This window comes from Petromyzon marinus, chromosome 6 (genome assembly GCF_048934315.1).
Source record: "Petromyzon marinus isolate PM22_M1 ecotype Great Lakes invasive population chromosome 6, UKy_Petmar_22M1.pri1.0, whole genome shotgun sequence".
Lineage (NCBI taxonomy): Eukaryota > Metazoa > Chordata > Hyperoartia > Petromyzontiformes > Petromyzontidae > Petromyzon > Petromyzon marinus.
In genome coordinates this window covers 10,609,350-10,627,740 of record NC_133672.1, presented here as the reverse complement: position 1 = coordinate 10,627,740, position 18,391 = coordinate 10,609,350, and positions in this window count along the sequence as shown.

Genomic DNA, 18,391 nt, shown 5'->3' with positions numbered 1-18,391 from the left:
GTGTGCCATTCTGGCCTTCATAGGTGCTCGTTAACAGCACTAGCCCCAACAGTCTGTTCAGGTTATACGTGGGGGGGGGGGGGTTGTCTTTGTGTAGTGGTGAGCGCGCTGCGCTACGAACCCGGCGACCCGAGTGCGATTCCCGCCCACGGCCAACACCAGTGACGATTATATCGGAACCGGTTGTGAGCCTCCTCTAGGTCGACTCAGCCTCAAACGAGTAACTGGTGCGCTGTGTGAACATCGCCACTCGGGAGACAAAAAGCGTCCGAGCGTGGTTGCTGGACCACCCACCCCCTCGTGTGTGCCGTGCCGGCCCTCATAGGTGCTCGCTAACAGCACTTGCCCCGATGGTATGCCAAGGCTATACGGGGGGGGGGGGGGGGGTGTCTCTGTCTCTGTTTGTGGGGATGCATGACGTGAAGACGAACGAACCGTATCGCACACTCGCAGAGGAAAGGAGGCACCCAGATAAAGGCTCGATGCATAACCAAGCGAACGCCTCCGTGCCGGTGTGATCCGATACGCGCGTTTTGCTTCGCAGTATCTTTTTGCGATTTGCGGCGAAATCGCATGGCAGATTCGCGTTGCCGTTTGTGGCGTGGTGAACGATCCGATGACGATGGCGATGCTAATGGCGCATCAGTTGTCAATAATTCGTTATCGTAATCATGCCTTCAAACGTGAAACGTCGCCCCTGGCGCGGCTGCTCTGTTTCATCATTGTGTCAAGTCGGTGAAAAATCTATTGAAAACGAAAAACGCGCTCGTTAATTGCGCCCTTAAAAAAATTACTTGCATGTAGAAGCTATGGACCGGGAAGGGGTGTGGTGGGGGGGGGGTTGTTTTGTAATGCAGTGATCTGTTGCGTCAATTGGGCTGTGTTGGTGAAACCATGGCAGCCGTGTGAACGTGCCCCGCTGGGTACCGGCGGGGTTGAATGTGATGAGCCAAGCTGCATGTGCTCAGCGGGCAGGTGCCTAATTGAGTCAGCCCACACCTGGGGCTCTAACGCGAAATTATTCATTCGGAGGGAAGGCACAGTTTTAAGCTGTTGGTAACATTTTAAAGCCATCTCGGCCATTTCTATACGGCCATACATGCTTGCCCCGAATTTTAGTGGCGGCTGATTAAAAGGTCGTGTTGTTAAAAGGAATCAGACGGACACATTCGAGTTGAATTGCACATCCTTTCCACTAGGTGGCATTTAACAATGTACTTTTTTTTTGCAATGTAATTTTATATTACGTGACGTACAATTATAGTTTATTGTCAAAGATTTGATAACACATCATGCGCATTTACGATTAACATGGCTGCTTGGAATTTCTTGTAACGTGCCACTCACGGGCGATTCATTTACAATACGGTGGTAGCCCTTGATTGAACACGTACGCAGTTGCAGCCAGACTTGATGTGGCTCGGTGGAGAACAGAACTGTCCCCTAGTTCACAATACACTCGAGTGTATGCAATGTATTCCCGATTTTCAGGTTAATAATCTGAAACATAAAAATAGGCTTTATCCTTTCTGTCAATAAAAACAGGTGTTAAGGCATAAAATCTGCATTAACCACACGTACTTGTGGCGAAACATGCAAACAAACGTGCTCTGATAATATATGCATTGTCTTTGAAACTGATTGGTCTACAGCAGAGAAAGCCTTCTTTATCGCATTGTCTTACCAGAGGACGCCCAAGGCGAACAGTACAAAGCCAATGCAAGTATCAACGTATTAATAGTTTGGGTTGAGCAGTTACATCTATCGGACCATTTTGCCGGTATAAATAAAAATGAAAAAAAGGTGACGCATATTCTTATTTTTTTCCATTATTTTCATACTGGCAAAAACATCCAACAGATGAATCTGAAACATCAGAATGTCCAGCCGATATGCGAATATCAAATGATCCGTTTCTGATTGATCCGAAAGTGTGACGTCACACGAAATGACATCACCCGTAACTCATCACTTCCATACTTTTCCTAGCACCAAAAGTGGTTTCACGTGGAATTGGATGATGTCACCTTTGTTCACACAAATTCACTTTAAATGACCACGTACTCGAATGTAAATAGTCCACAAATTTGAAAAGAAAATATTAAAAAATTTCGGATAATCTGAAATATAAATTTATTTAATCTGAAGCTCATCCCGAGTAAATATCTGCAAGGTGATCCATTCAGAGATGCCCCACTAATTTATTCTCAACAGGTGATTGATTCATGGCAAAGTAAACCAGACCGGCTATTTTGGACAACGTGAATCAGGAGAGTAGTAGAATATTTGATAAATGTGTAGTGATGTAAAATGAATCACTACGGCGCGGAGCGCTAAGTGCTGTAAAACAAGGAAATATGGGTGCAGAGGCGAACACACCGTGCAGTACCATACAGTTGGGTCACTAGGGGCGTGGTACCGGGTGCGAGCAGAAAGAGGCAAATGAATCCTACCGACAGAATTAAGGAATAGCAGCCACTCTGCCAGCGCAGCGAGTAATTGCCACATACTTGGTCTCTCGGGAGCGTGGTGCGGGCTGCTGGCGAGGGGGGCATGTGAGGACGAGTCGCCCCGGCATCGAGTGAAGCACGTGATGGACCGGGGTGAGGAGTGGGGTGAAAAGGTGACCGAGGGGACACGGGAAGTGTAGCCGGGATTCTTCTGGAGAGTTCTTGAAGGGGGCGTGGTTAAGGGCGGAGCCAGGCAGGTGGCACGTGCAAGATAGTCTGGAACCTTCGGGGATGTTCCAGAGCGGGGCGCGGCCGAGGGTGGAGCCAGGTCGCGAGGGATAAAAGGGGAGCCCCGATCGCATATCGGGGCTGTCTGCAGGTGAAGTGGAACCCAAGTGCTACGTCTCCGTCTCCGACGTCGTGGGCCAGACAGCAATGTTGGCTGCTCTGACCCGGTTATAGTTATCCCGTGTGCGCAAGAGATAGGCGTGTTATAGTCCCGTGTGTAACAGTGTTATGTAATGTAGAATAAACGTTGTTGCCTCCTGAATAGCGGTTCCAAAGTGATTCACTACAAATGTATTGAGATTTCTGCGAGACATGCAGAGGCGTCGAAATAAATTGCTGTTTTCTCTTTGGCCTCTCTCCCTTTTACTTTAGTGGGATATCTATACTTGGATCACCCTGTATGTATGTGTTGCTACTCGATTGGGAGACATGAAAACATGAGAAATAGTCAAAATTTATATGACCTGTTACCACCCGCATCCACTCTGGGTCATACAACATCGCATAATCCTTGATAATTAAGAGCTGTAGACCAACTGCCAAAACGATTAAATGATATATTCATAAAAAATAAGTCTGAGCGTGATTTTTCAATGTTATAATAGGGGTAGGGGAGTGCTGAAGTGAGCGGGGCTGGGAGTGGGAAGCTGAAGCAGAAGAGAGGGGGGAAGAGCTAGGGGGAGATATAGAGAGGGGGGGGGTGTGAGGTAGGGGGAGTGGAGTGCTGAAGTGAGCGGGGGCTGGGAGTGGGAAGCTGAAGAAGCTGGAGATGCGGATATGAAGGCAACACCATAAAGCAGTTAAGGTTTTACCTGGTTAATAACATCCTTCCAATGATCACTCAATTTGTATCCATCTTCTCGGTTGAAGTTATGTCTATGTTTATATATCTGGATGGCTTCATGAACAAACCTTTGATAGTAGCCTGAAGGTTCGCAGAGTACCTTGGTCTCGGAAAAACAATATCATAAGAGCCCACCGCGTTATAGCAATGTTCAGCTATGGCGGTGGTATTAGTTCTGCTGTGTTTCAGATCTGACTTGTGCTCGCGGACACGGTCTGAGATATGTCGTTTCGTTTCCCCAATGTAACACCCACCACAGGTGCAACTTAGTTTGTAGACTGCAGGATATTGCATGTCAGGAATGACATCCTTCACAGATGGGATTAGATCACTGATTTTGTGTACTGTACTGAATCGAACCTGGATCTTGTGTTTGTTTGAAAAGAGACTTAATGGCTCGTTGGGACATTCTGTCTATGAGAAAGTCACTCACACAGATTCCTATCTGAAACCTAATTCCCACCACCATCCGGCACAGAAGAATTCCCTCATCAAAACATTACACCTTAGGGCCCACTGCATTCCTGACTAACACCACCTAGCCAGTGAACTGGAACACGTACACCAGGCCCTCAAGATGAATAGGTACTCGGACCGCATAATGTTCGCAAAGCTGTTTCTCCAACCATGGAGAAACAACTCCCTGAGACGCCGATCGAAACCATCACGTTACCATACATAGCAGGCATTACCAAAAATATTTCCAAAATCTTAAACAAACACAAGATCCAGGTCTGATTCAGTACAGTACACAAAATCCGTGATCTAATCCCATCTGTGAAGGATGTCATTCCTGACATGCAATATCCTGGAGTCTACAAACTAAGTTGCACCTGTGGTGGGTGTTACATTGGGGAAACGAAACGACATATCTCGGACCGTGTCCGCGAGCACAAGTCAGATCTGAAACACGGCAGAACTAATACCTCCGCCGTGGCTGACCATTGCTATAATGCTGTGGGCTCTCATGATATTGTTTTTTCTGACACCAAGGAACTCTGCAAACCTTCGGGTTACTATCAAAGGTTTGTTCATGAAGCCATCCAGATATATAAACATAGACATAACTTCAACCGAGAAGATGGATACAAATTGAGCAATCATTGGAAGGATGTTATTAACCAGGTAAAACCTTAACTGCTTTATGGTGTTGCCTTCATTTTCCACATCTCCAGCTTCTTCAGCTTCCCACTCCCAGCCCCGCTCACTTCAGCACCCCCCCCCCTCTCTATCTCTCGCCCCTTGCTCCTCCCCCCTCTCTTACCTATTTAGCCTCCTGTTACGGCAGCCCTTTTGCCCACTTCGGCAATTGTTTCTTGCTGTGGTTGTCCCACCTGATGACGGACACTTGTGTTGCGCCCGAAACGTCGTGATTTAATTTATTTTATTTTATACCTACTACGTGACTTTACCGAAAGAACCAAGAGTATGGATCCCTGCAGTCACGAAAACTTCAAATCTAGATACGTTGTTATTCTGTTAAGGGGCAGTTACCCCGTGTGTTGGTGTTAATAAATGTGTTGCCTCCAAGAGTACGTCTGCGACTCAGTTGAACTCACTACATATATGCTAAAGATCACAATAAATTAACTGAATTGCATGTGTTAGCCTCAGTTTTTACGTTCAAATGTTGTGTATATAATAAGTTCATACGACCCCTGCAACCACTAGGAGCGGCTACACCACACCACAATGTAAAATATATTGATTCTTGAAATTAATCGCAATCCTGAATCATGACAATTCATCGATCCGTCGGGAGGTGAATCGTTACACCAATATTTAAACAACCACAACATTCATTATAAAACGCTGAGCACTGCAAGTTTTTGGTGTGGATGTATATAAAACGTTTCTTTTGTTTAACTTAAGAAAACATAAAGCTCAACTATAATAAATGACATATGTCACCCTATTTATTCTCCTAATAGAGCATGCAAAAAAGTGCAGTGTCTACCAGATGCCACTTTACAGTAAATTATCCCTCCATTATGATGGGAATTAATTTCCTTAATTTTCCTTCTATTATTGCTCGAGGTGTTAATTATAGCTCAACCTTGCTCAGCACAGGTTAAATGCATATGTAACTTAAAGCAGCAGCGGCTACTTTGAATATGCATTCGGGCCTCTAAATTTGCACACCAACCCAATTTCCTGGCGACACCTCCTACATCTCCATCACCCACGTGGCTCCCCTCCACCTCCCATGACTCTCCTCTTCCCTGTTTTCTCACGCTTGACATCCCAGTTGCCCTCCAGGGAAAGGCCTCTCATTATGCAATTCACCTCCCCTCCTCGCATCCTGTTCCCTCACGCCGATGCTCTACGGCTTCTCCCGAATGAGGCCTGCCATTCTTCAGGAAATGTTTTCAATTTCCAATTATCACCTACTGCGGTTGTTATTACGTCACACCAATTTGTTAATTTCACTTGAACGGAAAATGTGCTGTGTTCAGATTGCACAAATGCGGTGAATTAGGGCGGGGGGGGGGGGGGGTACACTGTGAGTTCCGTTTGGAATTGGATTAAATAGTGGGGTTGTTGGGTCTGTTCCTCTGCAGGCGAAACAATTTGGTCAAATAATCAAACTGCCACATTTAAATGCACGAGCATTTCATAGTGAGAGTTTGCACGAGCAGTTGAATGGGACAATTAAGAGTCCAATCACATCAGGCAACACATTACATTTTCATAATTTCTTACCATTAAAATGGTACATGTTACTATGAAAATGAATCCATACTACACTTAAAATAGCGTACAATTGATTGTCAGCCAACTATAAAAATCTGCAGTTGGCCAGCACAACTGCACTGTTGTCTAGGCAGGGCCGGATTAAGGCGTGGGCTTTAGGGGCTGCCGTCCAGGGGCCTCGGCCAGCTGGAGGGCCTCCAGAGATTGAGTGAAAAGTTATTTCATTTGTGAATCCTAAATTTTATTTGTTGTTAGCCTTGTAAAAATTAATTTTATTTTTCTTTAACTTTGTTTTCCTTTTGAAACTATTACTGGGGGCCTCACAGTACCTGCAGCCCAGGGGCCTACAAAATCTGAATCCGGCCCTGAGTCTAGGGGATGAGATATTGCCTGTATTGTGAGGAGCGGTAGTGTAGTGGTTAGCGTGCTGCGTTACCATCTCGGCCAACACAAGTTCGATTCCTACTGGTCCTGGACCTCCCCTAGGCCAGTTCAGTCTGGAATGTTTAAAAACATTGCCACTAAGAAGACAAATGTGGGTGAACATGGTGCTGGCCACCCACCCCTTCGTGTGCCGTGCCAGCCTTTATAGGTCCTACTAACAGCACTTGCCCCAACATTCTGTTAAGGCGATATGGGTGGTATTTGTCTTTGTATTGTTATAAAGGTTGTGAGTTCTATTTATGCCTGGAAATGATTGGATTTATATTTTTTATTCGAAAAATGAACCACATTGTATTCATGTAATAGTGGATTTCAACTCTTGCATATCGATGCATTGATGTATTGATTAATATTGATTCTGAAGGCTCGTGATACGTGCATCGAATAGCATAAGAATCAGTATTCTAAATAATGTTCTTAATAATATTTTTACAATTAACCATTTTATGTTTTGATATGCAAATTATACACTCAGGCATCACTCTGAACGGTTAAGTAGGAGCATTGCATTGGACTAATTGGGCTGGTACTAATTATTTACCCAAGAAAAGCTTTAAATTGTTTCAACTTTTTTCAGGACTGTCCTACCTTGCATGCACCGTACGTCCAGTTCCTTGCATTGTTTTTTTTGCACCTAAGAGTAAAGTGTCCTTTGAGGAAAACCACACATCAAAAGTGAGAGCACTCAAAAAACACATAAATAAGTCAAACACCGGTATGGCGTGCTGCTTCTTAAACACATCTCATTGTTACATATACATCACGCAGATACGTCCAAGCGCCACGTGTACACAAGCCACCAGCCCCTTGCATTGCACGATATGGTAGCACGGTATGAAATTATTCTTTATGTGCAATGCACGTGTTTTTTTTGTGCTCTGCGACATCATTCCACAGTGTGATGCAATAGCTTGATCTGTGCATTGTGACATCACAGGTTGCACTTTTGCGCTGTAATATCAGAGGTTGCTCTCTGCACTGTGATATCACAGTCAGTATTCCCTGTGAAATGTGATACCGGAATACTAATTAGAGTTTTAAAAAATCGACTTCTTAAACTGAAAAGTCAGGTTTTCGTTTTATGTAGCAGTAGCACGGTTGGCTACGTACGATGCGAATGAAGTTCAAAATACATATTATTGTAGAGTTGTACCAGGAAGCTCATCTCTATTTCCAGGTTTCAGAGCACAATGGAGCAGAAAATTGGTAAAATCTGGCCACATTGCTCCAGCAGTTTGCAGGGCTTTGGAGCTAGAGCCTGGTCAATCCCAATAAAAATAATAATGCAATTTACAACGTGTACAATATTTCACAATTTACGTGTACAATATTTCACAAACATAAATGACCATGACTTCGACGCTCTGGGGGGGGGGGGGGGGGGGGGCAGCTCAGTGTCACTCCAAAGCCAGGAGAAAGAGGCGAGGCCTTTAAGTGTCTCTTAAAAGTCGGTGCAGATTGAATGCTGCCGCCGCTGCGAATGTGCGGCAGTGGGATGGCATCCCAGACGATGGGGCTGCCACAGAGAAGCGACGTCTGGCAGTGGCAGTTCCGGTCTATGGTGAAGAGGGGGGGGGGGGAGGTTGGGAGTCGAGCTGCTCGGTAACAGGAGCGAAGAAGTAGAGCAGAGGCAGGGGATAGTTTTTTAATATCACAGAACACTTCGAATAAACATATATTATGATATATAATCTATCACTTAATTGTGTAAAACGCTAGCTTAAATGTGGGAAGTAGTGGTAGTGTACTGCACTTTGAACCGGGCAACTTAACTTTAGTGGCGTAAGGCCATGACGAACTTCAGCGGTGAGTAATCGCAGAACCGGGTCTGCACCCCAACCTTCAACAACACACACTGACCAGTGTGCTCAAGCATAGTCACTCCCATGGCAGGCAGCATCGTGGAGTGCTTCATTCAAGAGTGGATTGACAAAGCGCTGCAAATAATTGCTGTCATATATATTTGCATCCTCATCAACAGCCATGATCGAACCGGCGATGTATGAAAGCCGATGCATGCCATCACCAGTCCTAATGGCCTTGCGATGCCATATATCTTAACTGATGTATTTATTTTATGGTATAAAATATGTGAACTCTGCTACAATAAGTCCGTGTCATGCATGTGAAATTACAATGTTTTTTGCTCTTGAAATTAATTCGCAGTGTATCCTCCACAAACAAAAACAACCATTTTATACGTGGGGACATTGTAATAATGATGATGATGTACAGGCCTCTATCAATCCACTGTTAAATGAAGCACATATTTATAGAAGTGTAGTGACATCGCGGATGTCACTGTGTAATGCCGGCCCTCGAGAGGCACGGTGTGCGATGTAGCGACATCGCGGGCACCACGTGATTGTGGGTGCAGTACCGGCCCTAGAGGGGCTCGGTGAGCACTGACTGGCAGTGCTGGATGGCACCACGCTCTGCGTGCAGTGCCGACCCCTACAGGATATGGTGTGAGAGTGCCGGCCATGGGAATGGGGTTACTAAGGGCCATGGCACTCTGGTTGACCCCGAAGGACACGTGACCGGTAAAGTCTACACAGGGGCCCCCAGGTGGGGGCTAGGGGTGGTCACGTGTCAGGGTCGAGATCCTGCTCGAGGATTCGAGAAGGGGGTCGTGGCTAAGGGCGGAGCCAGCCACACCACGGAGCATATAAGCCGGGTCCCCGAGAGGGGACCGGCTGCTGTGGTTATCCTGAAGAATCTACGTTCTACGTTCTACGTCCGAGAAAAGTCACCAACACGTGGACCTGGACCCAAGCTGGGGTCCTGTCCGTTGTAGCTACTCCCAGGGTAATTGGTGTAGTTATCCCGGTGGTCCACCACCATAGGTTGTTATCTGGTGATGGGGCAGTTACCCCTTCAATAAATGTGTTGCCTCAAAAAGAGTACGTCTGCGACTACGTTGAACTCACTACAGAAGTAATACAAATGTCCACTATCTATTATAAGAGTAACAGCATATATATGCACCGTGTGAAGACTATCCCATAGAACAGCGGTCCCCAACCTTTTTGGCACCAGGGACCGGTTTCGTGGAAGACAAATGTTTTCACGGACCGGGGGGTTCATCATTGGGTCTTTCCCCCTTTTAAAAGAAGCTCTCCAGCAACGTTTGTTTTTTACTCATTTTGGCTACTAGGGGTTAGCTTGTGGGCTTACCAACACTATGACTGAGACGAGTGCGCAGTGCGGGAAAGAGGCGCGGACGGAAGTGGTAAATAATAAAATAATGGGCGGGCCACGCGTGGACTCACCGCTGACCTCCTCCTGCTGTGCGGCCCGGTTCTTAACAGGCCACGGACCGGTACCGGTCCGCTGCCCGGGGTTTGGGGACCCCTGCCATAGAATACCCTCAGATGCATGTAGGGTAATATAACGGCCAAGTTAGCAGATTGCTTGACTTTAGAAAGTGCTCGTGGAATCATCCCGTTATTTTCTAGGTCATGCATTATATATCGGGCGTAATGTTGTAAAACTCCCCACAAAATCTATGTTCATATATTTCCCATCAAATCACAAGGCAGCACCGATCATCACACGTTGGCGGAAACCAACGGAAACCTTTTGCACAAGTTGACGATGCTTGGTCGTCATATGAGTACCTCTCTTTAGGATTCAATCCACATGAATTTTAACGATCACCAATAGATTTTCAAAATATACAGCTGAATTATGTACAGTATTGAACGCGTTACGTGAATGTTGGCATGTTGACAGCATAATGCCCATATAAATAAGTTGGATTTCATGAATTATGAATGTTACGAGTGAAAATTACTGAAAGATTGAACGTCTGAAAATAAATAGACTGCTATTAGGCCCCTTTGTGCGCATAAACTTCATGAAGAGAGTCATTGAAGTTGGGAGACTGAACAAAGTTTTTTGGCATGACCTGCCAAACACATAATGTATGGTCACATATGCAGCTGCTTTGCTGGCATAATCATCAGTGCATAAGCTATAGATACTTAAGAGATACACAATGCTTAGTTTGTTGTCCTTCCCCCGGCTGGCTACATATGATGCGAAATAAGTCAAACGTACATTGAGTGCTATTATCACAACAACAGTCATATCTGCACAATTACACTGTTGAGATGATGTCATCACTCTTCGATACCAGGCCCCTTTGCAGCAGTGGCTCTTGAGTATCCTGTGATCAGATGTTCTACAGAGACCCATCTCAGGAGCTGCTTATGATACAGTGATCACTGACAGCAGGAGAGATGATTCAGTAATAGTCCATCGAGGGTTTATGTTGACGTCCCAAGACTCAGAAGTGGAAATGGTTCAATTTGCACAATTCGGTATTTTTATGAGTTTTTGCTTATATGCTATTGATATTTTATTTTTTGGGGCAAAATATATGCCCCCTTAATGGATTGTGAGAAATAAATATGAATGAATAAAACATGTGTCTGTTTCATGATAAAATTCTGTATAACATATATTCCAGCAGTATAATTGGTATTCCAAATTACATCTAAATGCCCAACCCTTTCGTGAATCCTCTGCTGAATGACGGCCTCCCCACGTTCTGTTGGTCATGGGGGTTGTTTAACCATACTTTTACATACTGGTCAGTGTGGGTTGGTGAATGATTATATTTTGCTTGTTTATCCAGGATAGCCACACACTAATTTTCATGAGGGTCCTGTATTGGGTTTTTATTTTAAGGGGCCGTCCATAAATGACGTCACGCGAATTTGGACGTTTTTTGACCCCCCTCCCCTCGCCACACGGCGTCATAAAGCGTCAGAACCCCCCTCAAATATTACGTCACAAAGCTCTGCCCACCCCCCCCCCCCAAAGTAAAACATGCTTCAAATCGCTTTAAACTATTGTCATCTTAGTGCGTATTTAATGTTCCGCTGCACTCTGATGTTGTAGGAGACAACATTGATTAAAAAGTCAATTTAATTCAGTAGAACGTGTTGTCTATACTTATTTAAAGTTGCGCATTTTGATGTGACGTCACATCAACCCCCCCCCCCTCCCTCATCACACATCGTCACAAATGTCTGACCCCCCCCTCCCCTAGGTGCGTGACGTCATTTATGGACGGCCCCTAAGATGTTTTCAGCCCATTGATGAGTGCTTATTTACGTGGAAGGAAACTGGAGCACCCAGAGAGAGTTCACATGCAGAAGGGGGCAACATTTAATTCCCATACAGATTGGAACTGATGGTGATTTATCACTGTACTGGGTATGGAAACTCACCACCCACGGGAAGGGAGTTTAACATTTGTGTGATCCACCAACCATTGCCTCCACTGTTGGATTGCAGGCGTGCATAGCCAACACTGCCCGGCTGGTGAAGGCAAAAGCATAGGACCGTACAATGTATTTTGCTGCATGCTAACTGTTGATAACGTCACCCCACAGATGCCTACAATACCTGTTTATGTAATATGGTTGCTCATTCAAGCACTATCCAGGTTCAAATTTGCTTAGCTTACTAGATCTAATTGAATTGAGCACATTCCAGGTGATTTAATCATCGATATTATATACAGAAGCAGAATTATTTTCACATGGATTGAAACATAGTCATTTACCATGTTTGAATACATATTTTAGTATATAGCTTTTATACCATTGTAATGAATAAATTGTAGAGTCAAAATAAATGTAGATTAACATCAAGTTACTGAAACACGACTCTGCAGAAACTCCAAATAAGAGGTCAACAAATTACCAACATGGCACATGATTACCTGGACAATAGGTTATACAATTGGTTTCAACCCTCTTCACAAATGTGGAAGGGCCCTGTATGCAGTAAACTGATGCCTCTCAATTGCCATACAAAAGGAGTTTTGTTTCGTGCGCCCTGATGCTTGGCCCTTGTCCAAATGTTACATGATCCGTGATGATCATGTTCAGCATTAATGTCGTGATCAGCCATGATCAATCCACTGCTGGATGAAGCCCTCCTCATGCTGCCGCCAGATGCTGCGATTTTGGTAATCTAACTAACACCTGCCACATTAGCTGATTTCATTGCTCCATCTCCTCTGTGGGCAAACTCTAGGAACGTGTTCTGTTTAATGGCTGCCACCGATTTAACATACGATATAGTACGTCCTTGTTTAACGCGGTAAATGCGTTCCTAAAAAGTACCCGCGTGAAGTGAAAACAATTTCCCCATAAATTATGTAATGATCCAGTTTGTTCGAAATGCGACCAACTACCACGCACACGCAGTGAGATGGCGGGACAACCATCTGAGCCGCCGCGTTACTGTATCATTCCCCATGCTGTATCACACCGCTCAGCTGCACTCAGAAACCGCATCATGAAGGGCCCGTTCCGTGTTATAACGGGCATGGTTTGTGTTGCACGAAAAGTGTTCCCTAAATGAAGCATCGGGTTACAACGAAAACATGCTGTGTGAATATGCGTTAAGCGAGGACTTACCGTACTCATGTGCATACATTATACGATGGGATTATAGTGATGTCTCTTTTAAAAGATACGCTTTACAAGTATGGCAAATGAGATCCAAGCATTGGCACAGGAGGATAGTGAAAATTCTAGATTTGAAGCTTTCGTGACTGTAAGGATCCATACTCTTTGTTTATTTTATTTTTTGTTGTTTTATACTTTTACGTGACTTTACCTAATAGAACCAAAGAGTAAGGATAGTGAAAGTTTGCACGCAACCTAATAAATTATTTCAATGAACAACGGTGGTGCAACGGTTCGCGCCCTCTGAACTTAGGTGAGCTAAGTTTGATTCCCGAGCATGGCTAACATCAGTGGGGAGTGATAACTGAACCAACCGGTACTGGCCAACCCATTCTTGACCATAGTTCATAGTTTAGTTTAGTTTCATTTATTTGGTATAGCCCTGTGAGCCATTCTGCTCTTGAATCGGGTGCAACCACAACAAACAAAAAACAAAAACATGAACAAGAAAACATCTTAAAGTGACTATGTGATTGTGCAAACAGAAAATCCAGGAAAAAAAACATCTAAATATTCCTTGCACTCACCAGCGTGATGAAGTATGGTCAAACGATATCCATGACCGACACGGCACGGAGAGATCTTCATCCAGCAGTGGATTGACAAAGTGCAGTATATATTTTTGAGAGACTAACCCATGACTTTATGAATCAATGTTTACATTCACTTGGCACAATGCACTGTGCATGTATTTCACACCGTAGGAACCTATTTGCCACGGTGTCCACATCACACTGGCCTTACGTTGAATCGTATAATTGTAATCTCACACGAATGTAAATGGTTACGGAATTTTATGAGCACACGTGTACATTAAACAATGTACGTTATTTAGTTTTGAAGTTCTGAACTGGCTTCCATACTTCTTCCACTCGTATACCGTTAAACGGGATTTGTTCCAGAAAATAAGTGTAGCATTAACCCATCACGAATGAGGTTAAGACATTTAAGAGACGTGACACGCAACATGAAGCATTTGTCACTGTGAACTGGTCAGTGGTTACGTGAAAAATTATAGTTTCGTGTGATTATTAAATCGGAACTCAGCGTGAGCAAAATAAAAAAAAGCAAGAATACATGATAGTTGTCTGAATTTAGTCTGGGAAGAAGAATGAATATATATTCTTAGTTGTTTCCCTTCAACGTGACTTTACCGAAAAAAACTAAGAATATGAATTACTGCAGTCACGAAAGCTTTACATCAAGATTGAATGTGTTTAATAAAGAAGATAATATTGTGGCCAGAGTTTGCTTGATGAAACAAAGTCTGTTGGATATAATTGGTCTGAAAAGCCAAATTGGTCGATGGACTCAAACGCTTATATTTGTAAGTGGTAGACACAGAATTGAGTTCTGCTTCAACATAGAAGACAATGTACAATACGCGCGATAGTGGAGGCAGGTGGTGGTGGTGGCAGAGAAATGAATCATAATGGCAGTGGTGTAATTCTTCAGCAAACAGTTTACACTTCTCAGTTTTCCTCCTCCAAATAGGAGAAACGGAAAGGCTGATTAATCATAAATGAGCCAATTGTGTAAACACACGCCCTCCGTTGTCTTATAATCTCCGGACACAAAGAGAAAGTGTTGCTCTGTATGCAGTACTCATGTCTCATAGCCATTGGCTATTTTCCAGTTGACGATTTAAATTTTTAACGGATACGATCACCAGAAATACACAGTACTGTAGCTGTCAATGCTGTGTGTGGCTACGAGCACTTATGAAACAAAATGTATGCTACTTTTCACACGTGCCATCCGTAAAAGCAAATTCCACTACTTAAGAAGCATAACATTGCATTTTGGATTAGTTCTATGTGATAGGCTACATAATAAGCAAACATTGTACTGCAGTCATTGAATCAATCCGTCAGTTTGGCCAAATTGTCCTTTATTCACCATGTCACAATATTAATTTTCACTAGGAAATGACGTTGGGAATTTTGCAGCAGACTATTTCATGGATGGGCACAGAACCTGAGGTATGGAATTTGGGAGCCGCCGGATAAGAGAATTAGAATATAAAGTGCCATTTTCCTCCACCAGGAATCACGAACAGTGACAAAAAAGCAAGGGGGACGCTTTTGAAGTGTAAACTTTGATCGGAAAAATAATACGAGTTTAGTTCAGTAAGAAATGCGATTAAGGTCATTTTAAGATTATTTTTCAGGATACTTCATTTTGTATTTCATTACAAATAGACCAATTATACAAATACTGTATTCACCGTCTCCTAAAATACATTTATCCCGTTGGCCGACACGTTTCGTAACACCAAGTCTTTGGTGCGTCCTTAAGCTATAACTTTACCATTACTTTCACAGTCTCGTCACCTGCCCCCAGAAAATTCTCATCATTGCCTTTCCAGCACAACGATGAAAAATATGATCTAATGAATTGTGTTATTTAATTATTATTTCCCCCTTACAACTGCAAAATCTGATTGGGTCCATTTAGTGAAATTCTGATTAATCTCTGGATCCTAACGATGGCTCCAAGTTTAATCGGCAATGATGATTTGAGACAAAATGCATGACCTTCACATAGGAATCTTGCCGTTAAGACGTGGCAAATGTGAATTCTGTTTGCTTCATGATCTCCTATAGATATGTTTGCACCCAACACTTTGGAAATAAATGTCCCCACGTGCATTTTACAACCACTTGTATGTGCTTAATTTTTACTTGGCTGTCATAAAACATTTAGATCTCGGCATGAGTGATTGGTTGGAGTTGAAGAATCAAATGGCCTACCGCTCCTGTCATCACGAAAAGAAACACTCACACCTCGATTGCAGCGATTCAACCCATTTGCAAAAGTTGTCATGATTCATACAGCTATCACCAGGTCTCTATTGACAATGAGACTCTCCTGGCGTGTTGACTTCTTACCTGGTTAAACAAATAAACTTAAACCATATTGCAGCTTCATTATTCGCTACGTTTTACTCGTCATTACACCTTCTGTGTGAAAGAAAAGGAATGACCTCGCTGTACTTCCAATATGCAAGTGTTCAAGGGTGGTGCCTTTTTTAATGATGCAGTTCAGCTGCTAAATAATGGGAAAATCTGGGGGGGGGGGGGGGGGCGGGAATTGCACAAGAATAGCAAACTCATGTCCCATTTTATGGTGAAATATTTACACGAATTAACCTGACATAGGTTAAGACATTGGTTTCGGAATTATTACAGTCCCCTTATTGAAATACCCTCTCGATACAAGTCGTCCCTTTACTTCTCTAAAGTGCAATACAATGTAAAGATAAATTTATGTATAATGGATGGAAACTTTTTGCTCAAAAAGCACTTTAAAAGCTGAGATTCTCATGAAAGATTTAGAGGCGTTATAGGTGCTGGTCTTGTGATCTCTTGTCAAGAACCTGAAAGAACGTGGAATCCCACGGGATAACGTGACAGTTGAGACCTGAAAACACCTGCATAGACAAAAGCCAGCAGCTGGGCTTCTGACAGGAACAATATAAGCGCACATGCACAAGTTCCAATGCTCTGATGGGCTTTAAGACTTTGAATCATTATTATCAAATATATTTTCAGCTTGGCAGGTTTTTTAATTAATAATATTCACAAAAAAACAAAAAAAAATTAATGTTAACGTTTGCTTTGAATGCAGGTGCAGCTTTAACTTTCACGAAACGTCAATGTTTAACTGGCGTCAATACTAAAAAAAAAAACTAAGCTATGGCACGCCATATTTAGGGATCTGGATGTAGCCTGATGCATTAGGACTGGAATTTGGACAACTACGTCAGGTGAAGCATCATTTTAAGAAATAATGCTTAGGTCACAGATAAAGAGAGGGTTTGTGTGTGCATATTTTAGGCTGTTCACAACATAGTGTTCCATCGTTTTCTAGTTTACGTAAAATTAAGTCCATTATTCAAGAGGAACCAATTTCTAAATGGTATGTAGGTTCACTTTAAACCAGTAGAAAAGCCACTGCAGCCAGATATAATTATACATCCTCGATAGTCAAAGCAGCTAAGCCCTCATTTATTGAATGAGAACCAAGTGGCTGTTCCTTTGTGCGACAGTTGTGCTTTGCAGATCCAGCTGCTGCGTTTGCCTCTTGGGCTATACATTTGTCCTTCAGAAAATGTAGCATCTGGCCTGTTACGGCAACAAAAAAATGCTTTTGTTTCATATGCAGTCTTCATGCAATTTATTCTGCACTTGGTTAAAACAATGAATATATGCCTATACTATGCATGTATATATATGTAGACATTTAACAATAATAATAATAATAAACACATTTATGGCACAGCAGCAATTGTAGATACCGCATTTTTACTTTAATCACTATTAATACTTGTTATCATTCTTGAGAAATGAAATTAACATTTTGAATGGGGAAAATATGTATCTGCATTGATAAATAGAAAATAAAATTATACATATAGGAGTCAATCACTTTAGAAGTGGAAAAGTCAAAATAGCGCACGCGGAGTCGTCCATGTCCACTCTACAGCAGAGCACACATCATTTGAATTTCGTGCAACACAAAACAGTTAGTTTTATATGGCGCCTAAATGTGACTGCATCTACAGATGTTGTACAGAAGAGTGGGCATTTGCATTTTTTTTAGATAGACAGAGACTTTGAGAGGCAGAGGGATACGGGAAGGTCTTGAATTTGGGGCAGGTACTCGACAGCATGCATTATGGAGGGAGGAGTTCCAGACTCTGTCGGCAGCAAAGAAGAACTAGCAACCTAGGGCTGATGCACACGTTTATCCTGTCATCCTATGCAAACTGGCCCTAGATATTAGTAACTGATATGTGATGCCATTATTTGGCACTATATGATTTCTGACCACGAATTCCGTTCAAGAGTGCTCACAGTATAGCTTCCCAATGGGGAAATGAAATGTAAAATAAGAATAATTGTCGATATGCAACGGATTGCTTAGCGTGCATGAATGTTACAATTTATGTTTCCAGTTGAAACATTTATTCAAAAACTTTTTATTTTATTTTAAATAGGATGCATTGGAATGGTTATTTTAGTCTAGAGAGTTCCCACGGAAAGAGTCACACGTACAGTATATTGAATGCTCTTTGGGTCTTTCGGTAAAGCCACATATTAAATGCGTTTTGCATTGAACCCCATGAATGCTGTAAATACCGTAGTTTGGCTCGACCTCATCATCATCCATGGTCA